Source organism: Taeniopygia guttata, chromosome 3, assembly GCF_048771995.1.
Source record: "Taeniopygia guttata chromosome 3, bTaeGut7.mat, whole genome shotgun sequence".
Lineage (NCBI taxonomy): Eukaryota > Metazoa > Chordata > Aves > Passeriformes > Estrildidae > Taeniopygia > Taeniopygia guttata.
Genome location: NC_133027.1, coordinates 113,621,417 through 113,634,806, shown reverse-complemented (window position 1 = coordinate 113,634,806; position 13,390 = coordinate 113,621,417). Strand labels below are relative to the sequence as shown.

At 42.0% G+C, this 13,390-nt stretch overlaps 1 protein-coding gene across 6 annotated transcripts in view; it reads right to left on the bottom strand.

Annotated features, from left to right (window-relative positions):
- SERTAD2 (SERTA domain containing 2) overlaps positions 1–13,390 on the bottom strand; it is a 77,535-nt gene that overhangs the window by 50,764 nt on the left and 13,381 nt on the right. Inside the window, exons 1-2 of one of the 6 annotated variants that reach the window (XM_030269270.4) lie at positions 10,779–10,826; positions 4,807–4,965 (exon numbers count right to left, since the gene is read on the bottom strand). The exons of 4 other annotated variants lie outside the window; for them this stretch is intronic. The gene's annotated coding sequence lies outside the window, so the exon portion shown is untranslated. Of the gene's footprint in view, positions 1–4,806; positions 4,966–10,778; positions 10,827–13,390 lie in introns of those variants that run through there. One more of the 6 variants, XM_072927650.1, reaches the window with a different exon arrangement.

The window sequence follows — 13,390 nt, the reverse complement described above, 5'->3', positions numbered from 1 at the left end:
TGCCATGCAAAACCAGTACAGTCACTACCTGAAACTAGAATCACCAGTTTGGTTTAAATTTGTATGTCTAGCTATTGGAAATTCTCTCCCTCTTTTAGGTGTCTGTGCTCCTGCTTAATTACCCCAAGTCTCTGCCTCTGGGCAGTGGCAACTCCTGTAGTCACACACCCATATCTTCTGTTATGGGAAGGAAAACATCTTCTACCCCCTTTACACACCATGCCTAAACTCTTTAATAAAAGGAATCAGCAGGTGACACTGACTCCATCACAGTCAGTAGCAGCTGACTTTCCAGGGCCCAGGTTTCATGCCAACTGTTCAGCTGACGTCCCCAAAACATTATCCTCTCCATGGAGTAATTAGCATGTTTTAGGAGCTGGTGGCTTCAAAAGCTGCATGAACTTCAGCAGCATTAGAAGTACCAGACTTTCTTTTTGCCTTGCTTTGCAGTTTGGTTTGTCTTTAAATCTGTAAGCAAATCTCAGTTTTTCATGGTTTAGAATTGAAATCATGCACAGATACTAAATTTTGTGACATTAATGCCTAACTTCTATGTCAGGCTCATTTCAAATCACTGCTGAAATCTGTCCATTAAAAAAAATTATCAAAAAGAAAACCTGAAATCAAACAGATCTTTGACCAGTTTCTGGAACAGAAAGAGGAAAACAGAAAAGAAAGTGGTTTTGCTATATACAACCAACCAAGCCCAAAGCTTTGAGAAGAGCATGTGCTTCTAGAAGGAGCACGTCACTAAAGATATTTCAGTGCTCATGTATATCTAAACAGAAAGAGTCACTTTACACTTGGAGTTTCACCCCAAAATCAGCCCTCCTAAACCCATCAGCACTCTCTGATCATAAGTAAGTAAAAAAATTCGACCTGTTAGGCAAAACCAAATCAGCTGAAAAAAACCTGAAATGTGAATTCACTGTCAGAGAGCGGCAGCTCTAAGGACCAGACAAACTGCCCACCAAAGCTCAGGGTGAAATAACAAAAATCCAAAGACATCCTCTTCTCCTGGGGACCTCCACACACACAGCTTTCCTTCACTGAATTCATCAGCAATTTTTGCCACTGCAAGCTTTTTGGTGTATCACCCACCAGAAGTCTTACTAACAGTATAAAAATCATCAGCAACCATGGCAAGAAAAAAATTCAAGGCTTTTGCCCCTTGGATCCCCCCAGAATGAGGTCACTTCAATTTAAGGCTGCATGACCCAGTCAGAAACCTGTAAGGGTATTCTGCTCATATTTATGTCCACACAGATGAAGAATGATTTGTTAATGGTTTAGCAAAGGAGTTTAGGCCTTTCTTTTTCATCACACAGTTTTCAAAAAACTATTAAACATGCTGTATTGGTAACAGATGAAGAAAGAAATGCATGAATATTTCGCCTTCAGCATTCATCAAGAACACACAGAGCAGTGTAAGGCTCCCTGCTCATTGATACCATCAGTGTCAGACCTTACACTTCCATGCCTACAGCCATACCCCCTTTAGCTGAGATCTAGGCAGTTCCTGCAAGGCAAGCAGGGTCAGGTTGGGTTAATACGCAAAGGAGAGGCCCCTGGGGAAAGATCCAAGTGCTGCAGATACTAGAGCTAGCAGTGATGTAGCAGCACTGCTCTGCTCTCTCACAGACTGCCTGCCTACCCCAGGGAAGCTGCTGTGCAGATCTGCAGCAGGGTACCTCACAGCCTCACAGCTCTGAGCAGATCCTGGAGGAGACATGCCCTTACACAACACACCACGCTTTCCAAGCTGGTACCACATTATCCACAGAGGAGAGGATAAAGCAGAGCACCCTGTACCTCACCCTGCACACCCCATGCCTTGGCTCACTGGCTGCCCTCTGACCAAACCTGGAGTAAGGAAAGTTGAAGCAAAGAATGAGCAAGTATTTATAACTCAGGAGAGAAAAAACCAGCCAACAACCAACAGTCTGCACTCTGCAGAGAAATGAAACCCCCCAGCCAGCCAACTGCTGAACTCTCATGTCTTTATCAGCTCCTGTTTCGGGTGAAGTTCTTCACCATTTCTACAGGACATAGTGAAATGGTCCCACTTTTCATCCCAATGCCTGGTGTGCTGCCATGCTGACACACAGCTGCCATTTCCCCCCCCACACCAGGCTGTGGCAGAGGAGAGAGGAACAGCTCCCCTCTACAACAATCCACAGTGCAAAGTGTGTTAGGGTCTCTGTCATTAAGTCTATTGGAAGTGTGCACTCTTGAGTCATTTTTGTTAGTGTTACTAATGTCACTTGGGGGGAAAAGTGCCTGGAAAGCACCAAAACTCTTCTTCAGCATTCGTTTGTGAACAAGCTCCAAAATCCTTTGGGAAAAGTTTACAGCAATCCTTAGTCTCAGTTAATAACGTGATTTGGTTTATACACCTAGTGTACACAGGGTAATTCCTGTCACCCCTGTCAATTTGACTTGACTGGAGATGATACAAACTGTGAGAGGGACATGTTTCACAAAGAAACCTTTTAAATCCCTGCAGCAAAAGGGAACTCTGAGAGTCAGATGAGGAAAATCCCCAGAACTCTCAAATATCGCCCCCGCAGAGTCAAGGTGATTTCAGAGTCACGCAGCTTTAAAAATGGGACTTCCTCAGGGACACAGTATTAAACACTTAGAGAAAGCATTTGAAAAGAAACTGTATCATCAACCTGATTTCTAATCTTTTCACTTTCAGCTACTTAGAAGTTACTTCTAAATGATGCCAGAGTGATGATGCTTGGCATTCTACAGAGGGCAGGGCTGAGGGGGAGACATACTCAGCTTCTCTCTCATTAGTATTTCCTACAGATAAAGTTCATGTTTTAATTTTTATTGACTGATATCTTGAATTTATCCATCCACTGGGTTGTTTTTAATATTAAAGAACAGTGCCTTTGATAGAACACTACATGAAAACCAAAAGAACTTACAAAACGAGCCCCAAAATACAGTTTCACTTTCCCCTGATCTTGCACTAGGTAGTCTATTAGAAACTCAGCCTTCTCAAAAACATATATGAAAATGGAGGGGACAGGAAGAGAAAGCAAAAGCAAACCACGGAAGTCCTTGTCTGTTGCAGCTGCCTGCAGGCTCCAGGATCATTGCCACACACACTCTTTGTGTACTCAGAAGGAAGAAACAACTGGATTATTTTATAAGGCTGGTTGGAGTGAAGTATAGGATAGCATAACTTCAGGCTGCCTTTTGATGTTGTTAGAAGAAAATATCCAGATAAATCATTACAAGAGTCTAAAAATTTTCACATCAGGAAATGGCATGTAAAATAGTCTCAGGAACTCACTGTCCATCCCCTAAAAAACAGATCTGAAGCACAGCATCACATTACCACCAACCTAAGAGCAAGCAGCAAGATCAGTACTTGTTAGGAGCTGACAAGTCTGAGATAAATTTAACTCTTAGATGCACATAATTTTTTCCCACTGACCTCACATGTGACATGAAATAGACCAAATTTACACATATTCCTTAATTTTTTTTTAATTTGATGAAAAAAATTAAAAGTATTCAACCAACCAGTCTAAGGAAGAGAAACCCTATGCCTTACTTAAAAAAAAATCAAAACCGAAATACTTTTTGTCCATTTCGTCCAAAAGGAAAGCTAGCCCACTCTGAAGCAAACAATTACAAAATAAAGCAGGGTCTCCATCTGTCTTCACAGATTCTATGTCCCTATGAAATTATATACATATATGTCAGAATCTGAGGTATTGATGATTCTGAGATTGTAGAAAGTCTCTGTCTGTCAGCCCCGTTGCCAAAGCAGAAGCCATAATTGGTCTGTGCTGGTTTCAAGGTTGTTTATTCTGTTTATCTCTAACATGTTCTGCTGCCCTGCCGCAGCTCTGTCCTGCAGGGCAGCGTGTGGGGCTCTGCCCTCAGTGGGATGGTACAAACATTAAATACCACAAACTACCTGTGCTGGATTTACAATAACGTGCCAATATCTGTCACCTACGTTGGACAATGTGTCCCCAGCCTAAACCAACAGAAAAATGCCAACACCACAGTGAAACATGGAGGGCATGAAGAAGGAGAAAAGGGACAAGACACACCCAATTCCTCCATCTTGTCCCCTCTGAACCCCTAATCTAGAAACCTAAAATTTTACTCTTGCACCCGTGTCACACTTAATTATTATTCCTATCAAACACTCAAAGCTTGTAATTCATCCTGTAAGATTGAAAACTCTTTTCCATGGACAGAGATCACAGCCAGTGTCTCTGGGGGCTCTGTCCAGGGGGGTTCCTGACCTCTGCCAGGGCAGCCAGAGGGAAGCCTGGATTCCCACACATATATACTTTCCCTTCAGGTTGCTCTGGAAAATACTGCCACCACCAAGGAAATCTGACAGAGCAAAGGGAAAAATACCACTAAAAACCCCACTGCCTAGTGAACCACAAGACATTGTGGAAAGGCAGAAACAAGAATAAATTGTGAAAGAAAAGCGTTCTCTGCAACATCTAATTTATAGTAACTTTCTAAGTCAAAGCTCATAGAAGCTATTTTCAGATTCACGTGTTGATCTGTTTATTTTACTTGGAATAACATTCCTTATCCACAGGGAGGAAAAGCCAACCTGTGAGAGCTGGATAAGGCAGGAGGAGCCGGGCAGGCCCTGCCAGGGGCACGGAGCCCGTGCCCGGCCATGAGTTCAGCGCTGGCTGGGCACAGCCACGCTCCGTGCTTGGCACAGCGTCCTGGCTGCTCTGCACGGCCCTGCCAGAGCCCAGCACAGCAGGAGGAAGCCAGCTCGGGCCAGCAGATGTTACTAACACTTACGCCTGTCACGGACAAGAAAAGTCTTGAAGAGGCAGCGACTTGTTTTCTTTGTCAGGAGTTGGGAGATGGGGCTGGAGGGAGGGAGCAGGACGGCACCTCTCAGGGCTGCTGCTCCTTCAAAGCTGTCTTTGTTGGCATGCCATTGCTTGACTATTATTGCTACCAAAAAGGAAAGTAAAAATCAGTATTATAATTAAAGCCACTCAGCCATTTCAAATAAACACATTACTGTAAGTAATGAGAAAACTGAGCTTTTAGTGGTAGAAACAAACATTTCAGTTGCAAGAACTTTTTTTTGTGTGTGTGTGTGTAAGGGTGTGGTTTTTTGGGGTTTTTTGGTGGCTTTTCTCCCAAATCATGTTATTTGATTTCAGGTGAAAAAAAAATCCACAAGGAATTTGCACAGGTAAAACTGGGGGGGCCTCAATAGGGAACAGCAGTGCCATGGAGCTGAACAGAGGGCTGTGCATTTTACTCAACTGTCCAAATAGCACACAAATCCCTGTTCTGCTCAGTGTAGATCCATAAAAGTCCAATTTCTCCTGCTCATCTTTCTACCCCACCCTCTGCTCTGGTTTTCTTGATTTCTTCCTCCATGATGGGCTTTTATGGCATTGCCAACAAAAAGAAATCAGTACATTTCCTGTGCTTGACACCACCCTAAAAATGACCAAACAAGAAGGAGAACCTTTCCAGACAAATGAAATGTCTTTGGGGAACTTTGGGATCCCTCTGGGTGGGATGGGTCTCCCAGTCAATGAAACACGAGGATGCAAAGGCATCATCTGCTCCACAGGATTCCCCGCCCACTAGGGAGAAATAACTAAAGAGAATTAAAAAAGGGAGGAGCAAGCTACGGTGGCTATCTCTAAGCTGAGAAACAAGATCACTATGCCTTCCTCCTTTTTGCTCTTGCTGGTCTTTTCAGCTGGAAATCCATTTTTTACACCAGTAAGATGTGAGGACCTGGCCAAAGAAAATGTTCTTGGTTTTTCTGAGTTTAGATAAAGTTATTTTGCTCCTTTGCAATAATGTTGCAAAGTTATTTTGCTCCTTCACTTTGTAGAAGTGTCTTAAACAAGAAAAAATCCCCAATTTTACTGGGGACAGCCCTCTGCCTTGTTAACCTCACTGATGTGTGTGCTGTAGCAGACACAGAACAGGTTTGGGAGCAGCTCCTGCAAGGCTCCAGTGGCAGAGGCTGGTAAGAATCCTCCCTCCCTCAGTCTTGCCCAGAGCTATTTGTGTATTGTATCTCACATCGTGATCAAGCACTGGGAGAAGCCATCCTTATGATGCTTTCTTACTATTCAGAAAAGTTTTAACATTTTAGGAGCAGAGAAGGAATAAGGGCAGGAGCATGTAACATTTCCAAGTACTGAGAAGCCATGAAAAAAGAACTTCAGCTTTACTACTTTCTTTTTTTTTTTTTTTTAGCCCTTTATGTTAAACAAAAATCTTAAAAATATCAACCTGCAAGGATCCAAAATCATCTAAGAGCAAAAGGATGCCCCCAGAATCATTTCTTTAGAAGCCTTTCAATGTTATTTCAAAGGGGATGACCACAAGATACTTCTGAATCTTTGGGGAAGGATAATTCCTTTCAGATGCCTGACAAAGCTGTTCCAAAATTACCCCTTGATAGCAAACCAGCCTATTTGGGAGCCTTTTTACAGCTTCTTCCATAAAAACAAAAGCAAATTCAATATATTTTTCAACTGATTAAAAATCTGTATTATTGGATACCTGGCCACTCTAAAGTCAAATGTAACTTCTCTTGATACAGAGTGAGCCCTAACCTCAACAGCCATCCAGTAGACTTCGTTACACGCAGAGACAAGCAGGGCTGAGTATCCCAAAGGCCATTCTGCAGGTTTCCAGCAAGAGGAAACATGCTACAACATGTCTCTGGCTTCTGGGCTAGGTCAAGGCTACTGTGAGCAGTCCTGGCTAACTCCTACCACCAGCAGCAAATACAACTGTTACCCACTTGGAGGCAGAAAGAAGTGTACAGCCCTTTCCCACCACCTCATCTCCCTGTTTAGAGCAGGAGCAGGCTGGTTAAACAAGATGAAACATAGCAAAGGAAGGCAAGAGGAAAAAAAAAACCAAAACAACAACATAAAGGACCTTTCCTACTGCACATCTCCTCCCAGTTATGGCCTAACATCATCTTCAGAGAGGCTGCAGCTGAGAGATTAACTACCCCTGTGAGCTGCTGGTTTGGTTTTTGGAAGGGGAAGTTCTGCTCAGGGCTGTGACAAGTTCTCAGTACTGCTGAAGTGACCAGGGATGAGACCCCTGCTCAGCTACAGCCACTATAAAAATTCCACAGAGCCACAAGGCCCAGTTTCCCTTCTGCAGGCACAAGCCCAGAAAAGGAGACAGGCTGCAGGGAAGGCATTGTCTCAGAGCCACAGGGCCAAAGCTGTGACACCAGAGCTGCACATGGGCCCTCAAGTGTAGGAAGTCTTAGAGTTTTGCTCCAGCCAACTTCTCTTGAACAAATTCCTTACCTGAGCTGTCAGCTATTGTGCTACTGCAAGCTCTCGAGCACAAGCTTTCTGACAGCTTGGCTTTTGGTCTAAAACTGTCCTGGGCTTTTCTCATAAATCAAGCACAGTCAAACCCCGCCACATGCCAGCCCCTCTGGGGAGCTGGGATGTCAAGCAGCCACACGAGTCTCCAAGGACAGTCAGACTGACAGAAATCCGGCTCTTCCCTGGTTTTTAAAGACCCATTGCTCACCCATTCCTTCCCCTCTGCAAAATCAGCAATCCCAGTTGTATTGTTATGATATATACAGTGACTGTGAAGTCACCAAGTATAGGCTCAGACAGGTCCTTGCTTTCTTGCCCACTTTCACAGAAGCTGTGAACTTTTGAGTCTTGTGCATCCCCATCAGATTTGATCAAAAGGCTCAAAAACTGCTAATAGGATAGACACAGTCCTAGAAAGGGTCCAGTTTTTCTTTCCCTCCTGCATTCTTGTCCCTCCCTGCTAAGACAGACTTTATGATTAACCTAGTCCGAATGTACCCTAAAAGCAGATGTAAAAATGTGTACATTAGAAAATGTTAATATTGGCAGATATTCACATTCCTTTCCAGGGTTTCACAAAACTCTTAAATCCCTGGTGACAGGACCTAAATGGAACATGAACTTTTTGCTATCTTTGCAGCCATACAAGAAACAAAGCAGAAGCTGATGCACTATTATTTATGTCCTTGAAACACTTGCTTGGAAGTGTCTTTGATTCAAGAAAAGCCCATCAGATAATTATTAGTGTAGGTTGATCAACTTCTTTTACTTTAACATTCTGATTTTCTGTCACACAACACAATGATTTTCATGTTTGTTTTTCCTGTTACCAGAGCAAACCATTCATTTTTAACTGTTGATTTTGGCATAGGAGGACTCTAAGTTCATAATGGAAATGTGTTTTCAGCGGTAGTACTGAACAATAGAAAAGTATCTTTCAACTGTTGGGTTATGAGGAGAACCAGCTGTAATTAAATTTAAGTCATAGTGGCTCTGATTCAGAAATGCAACAGTCTTCACTATAACTTTGCAGTCAAGGAGTTTGTACCATTCCAGGAAAACAGCCACTTTTCTGAAGGCCTTATCTGAAACCAGTACCACAAAATGATCGCTTTATTCTAGATTAATTTAATAATTATGAATAACCAAGTATCTTTAAATAAACCTTTTCTGGGTGTTGTGGCCACAATGTGGGGCCTCAATGACAAATATCCTAGTAATAGAAATGGAATATACAGAAACCAGCAAAAATCTTAGCATTGCCAGGCTCAGGTCCTTTGAACCACATCTACAACAGAATAAAGCAAACATCAGGAATTGAAATCATAATAAAAGTGCTTAATTCAACACATTAGAAAACTCAAATTTCATCATCTGCTTGATTGACTGTTCTACAGCACTTTAATTGTTCTCCAAGTTCCAACAGGGCGCGAATGTGAATTCTATAGAGCAGCCAGGATTTCAGAACCTGGGGAGAATGACTGCAGCTGCTGAGCTGGGAATCAAAATACCCTTTGGTGTAAGACTTAAAAATCACCTCTCCACCTCGTATGAAGTTATCAGGAATTGCTCTATTATTTCTGTCATTAACCAGCCATTCCTCCCCCCACCTTTACACCAAATCCTCTCAAGTGCAGCCAGAGATTATCAAACCCAGCGATAGCCTTTCAACAGCTCGGCCAGTTGAAAAATCTCTCAAGTTCTGCTGCTATCACTGCTGCCTGAGCTGACGTCAGGCTGTTGTTTACTGGAGATGGGACGGTGCCAATTTCCACTGAGCTGAAGACAGCCAGGTCCAGCCTCTTTTGGCTGTGCACAAGCAAGAATTCCTTGTGTGTGCTTGCGTGCATGCGAAGAGTGTGCACGCGTGTCTGCTTGTGGGCACACACTAACGTGGGGGAAAGAGACTGGCTTTTGTTTTCCACTCAGATACCAGAAATAAAAACAATGACAGAAAAAAAAAATACAGCACTTCATCTTCTCGGAGAAATAGAGAAGCACAGAGAGGGAAACACTGCCAGTTTTCTTCTAAGAGTATCACAGTATGGATGAAAACATAATTAAAAGCTTAGGATATCCCTAAAATCCCTGCAAAGAAGTTTACACAGTCAAATAATTTTTAAAAACCCTAATGCCTGTCCATCCATACAAGGACTGAGGTGAAAATTTAAATATTTGACAGAAGAGAAGAAATAGCCAAGTTTTACAAGGACTATATAAGCTTTCAGAGTAACTTAATTGCCTTCCTCTTCTAAGACTATGAAAGCCCTGGCTCAGGCATAAGTACAATTACTTAATTGAATTTTCTATATCAAAATATTCTAAATCATTAATAGTCCAGAAGGAAAAAAAAAAAAAGAAATCCAACTATGTGTGACTTTTTCATAACTTTTGATTCATTTACATTATTCTCTGTAAAGGTACGCATTACATCAAATGGCATCAAATCCTGTTTGCAAGCACAACTTTTATATAGCACAAATATAATTATCTCAATGGCTGTAAGGTTCCGTTTCAAGTTTTAAGTATTACACTGTCATTTTTGTCATTTTTGCCTGGGAAAACACTCCAGCATACTTGATTTTGAGGAATACAAAAGCAATTATTGGCACCTCAGGTGAAGTTTCCAGTATTTGCATTGAAAGAATTAACTGTACTGCAGATTTTTGGTTCAACTTAATGGCTTCTTGTCCTTACCACCTAAATACACACTCCTCTGCCTTCTTGCTTCCAATGAATGTATTACAAAAGGATCTTCACCTACACACCAACTCACCCTCCTGGTGATTTTAACTCGCTCTTGTCCTCTCTTCCCATGGACCTTTTCTTTCAAGTTTAAATAATTTTTCAGAAGTTTCTATTGAGTCAATTATCTGAAGAGGTTTTACAGACCATTAATACTGCTCTGTAGGTTAACCACAAACAACATAAATAATTATTTTCCTCTTCATTTAGGGAAGTACTGAGTTTGAGATCTCCCTTCTCAACATCAGAAGTACAGTGCACATAGAAAATATGCAAAAATTGGGGAACTTAATTTGAACTATCAGAAGCAGTGAACTTTACTCTGTAGGTCCAATGTTCTATATTTTACTTACATTTATCAAGTTAACTATAAAAACACCAAGCTAAGAATCGGCATAACCATTCCAACCCCCAAGACAACTAAAACATGAAAGAAACAAAAAATATTTAACTTTTAATATAAAATTTTATGAAGAAGGCACACTGACTACAGCATGCAAGTTAGTCAAGACTTATTTAAGACAGCCTTCACAAGAACACTTTCCATCACTGCTGGCCAGTGGTATTAAACTGATACTCTATCAGATAATGAAATACATGCTGCCTTCCTAGTGTGACAAATTTGCAGGATTGGTGACAATTTTCAATACAAAAGTTTAGGAACTTTTACTCTGAAATGATACATACCTCTTTCTTACATGTCACTGACGGTTTCCTCTCAATTATTTCTCCTCAAAGATACCAGACAGGATATCACCACCTAAAACAAAACCGAGAACTGGCATTTTGAAGTCTAGACATGATTTCCTCTTTTGGAAGCCTCCTCATCTCTGTACCTTCCCCATGTAACCACACTCTCAAGGTGGCCTCATCTAGACCTTCTGTATACAGAAAGCAGTTCAAAATAACATTTATTTCTGTACACCAGAACCATATGCTAAAAACTTGGTTGATAACTATATTGAATTGTCAACCCTTACTTTTAACACCTTCACCTTTTCCTTCATATCTCAGGGAAAAGTGGGATGCAGCATGGATCATACACGCTGCTGGAATGCCAGGACCTGTACCAGTATCTCACACAACTCCTTTAATCCACTATTCCTTGATAAACTTCTTGTGTTCTAGAAAAAAAATGCTCTGTTTCTGTGGTGACCTTGGTATTATGTTCTGCAGCTACAACATTTTGAATTCCTGGGTGCATTCTGTGCTCTGCAATCTGTTCTGAGGACAGGCTTTCATAAAATAATGTTTGCATTATTATCTACACATACATGTATTATCTATGCATGGTAATATTCCTTGGGCTGGTTACATTTCATCCTGCACTCTGTATGTATTGCAAACAGGTTTAGCCTCTGTCTCCATTCAGACTGCAGTTTGACCTTTGTTTAGCTGTGCTCTGCAGCAATATTACTGCTTTTTCATTAGGGAATAATTTTCACTTGCCTTCTACATGCACACTGCTCTTTGAGAAAAAACAAAAAGCTCTGTTTCTCACTGTGACAGACTTTCAGTTTGGTCTGTCTGTAATCAATGCTGGGAAGTTTTTTGGTCTGGAGGACTATCACAGAGATGTGTGCAACACTGCTTTGAAAAAGGGAGCTGAACAGTTGTGATTTCATTCATTCTCACGATACAGGAGAGACTCTGGGGGAACTGCAGCTCCATTTTCCTCTCCCAGGTTATATTCAGTAAAACATGGATTCAAGAGGACAGAAATCAATTTGAATTAAGTGAATAATCATAAAGATTCATTTCCCTAAAACTAGAAAAAACTGTTTTCAATGACTCTTTAACCTAAAGGACTTTATACAATCCAAAATATTTAGGTTTAGGATTAGCCAAAATCTTGATTTTTCATGTTAGCAAAAGAAACTTTTCATGTTTCAGGGTCAAACCAAACCAGCAGCCCTCAGATCTCAGCTGCAGACCTCTGAATTCTACCAAATCCCATGAAAGGTTAAGGTCTACTCTAACACCCATAAAATCTCTTTCCAAAGATGCAAGGCACCAGGGAAAGACCACTGGCTGCATTCTCCAGCCTGCACATAGCCTTGGCATCACTGCAGATCAAGAAAGCTGGCTTTTTTTTGTCACAGTCAGCAACAAAAGCCAGAAAATTACTTCTACTGCCAACTATTCTTTCCACAGGCATCAAAAGACCAAAGGGACTCTGTAAACTTGTTGACTGCTTAGCCAAAAGCTTGTCTGACTTCCTGGAATAGAGAGGACACTGAGGGGCTTTGCACCTTCAGTGGTTCTTGGTGAAGTCAGAAACACACGAGCATGCTACACTGGAGTTACACAATCCAATTAAATGCTGAACTGAGTACCCAGTCTCCTTCTCCTTTCACCATTCCCCCTCACACACACAGTGGGAAGAAAACCAACCGATCCCAGAGATCCCTCAGCAACCCAAGTTCTGGTTGCCCATTAAAAAGGAAAGGCTTCTTCATGGTATTCCATTCTTCAGGGATAAGAAGCTCAAGGTCATCACAGGCCTGAAGGTCTCAAGTCAGAAAAATGGCACAACTTGTCTTCCCAGAGGCCAGCCTGCTTTTGTGGCTGTGCTGGAAGGAGGCACAGGCAGAGCAGAGTGCTTGGCACAGATGTGGCACTGGCCCCACACACAGCTCCTGCTGCCTGTGCCTATGAGAGTGCCAGGGCTGGACACAGTTAAATACCCCAGGGTGAGGGGAAAGCCTCAGGGATTTTCAAGCCACAGCTGCTACACCATTTGTACAGTGGAGAAAGGCTTTAGCAGGTAGGAAGATGCAGAAGGAGCTGGCAAAGGATTGAAAGTTTTTCCTTGCTGTCCTTTTCTAGGCAGTGGCAGATGATCTTGCTGTCTCAGGTGTCCTGAACAATAGCTATGGAGCCAGGCCCCATTTTGGTGGTAGAAAAGGAACTGGATTTCTGGGGAGAGCCAGAGACAAGCCAAGCCAGTTTCAGACTGTCATTTTTCCTACTGGCTCATTCTGCTCAAATCACAAGCTAGAAAAACTGGAAAGGTAAGCAGTCCAAATTAATGGGAACATCAAGTGAACTGGTTTGTTTACACATTGGTTTAACTGGAATAGGGAGCACAATTCCAGCTTTGGGCACTAGCTTTGCAGACATTCCCTTAACCTACCTAGTTAAGGTGGAAACCAGAGAAAGCCATATGCAGGCCTGAATTATTCCTGGTCTGTTCCCCAAAACACATCATAGTATCTTGTAGCTTCATGCTTGCATGGCACCCATGATCACAACACTTATTGTTGGATGGCAACATTCATATCCTACCAGCTCACTCT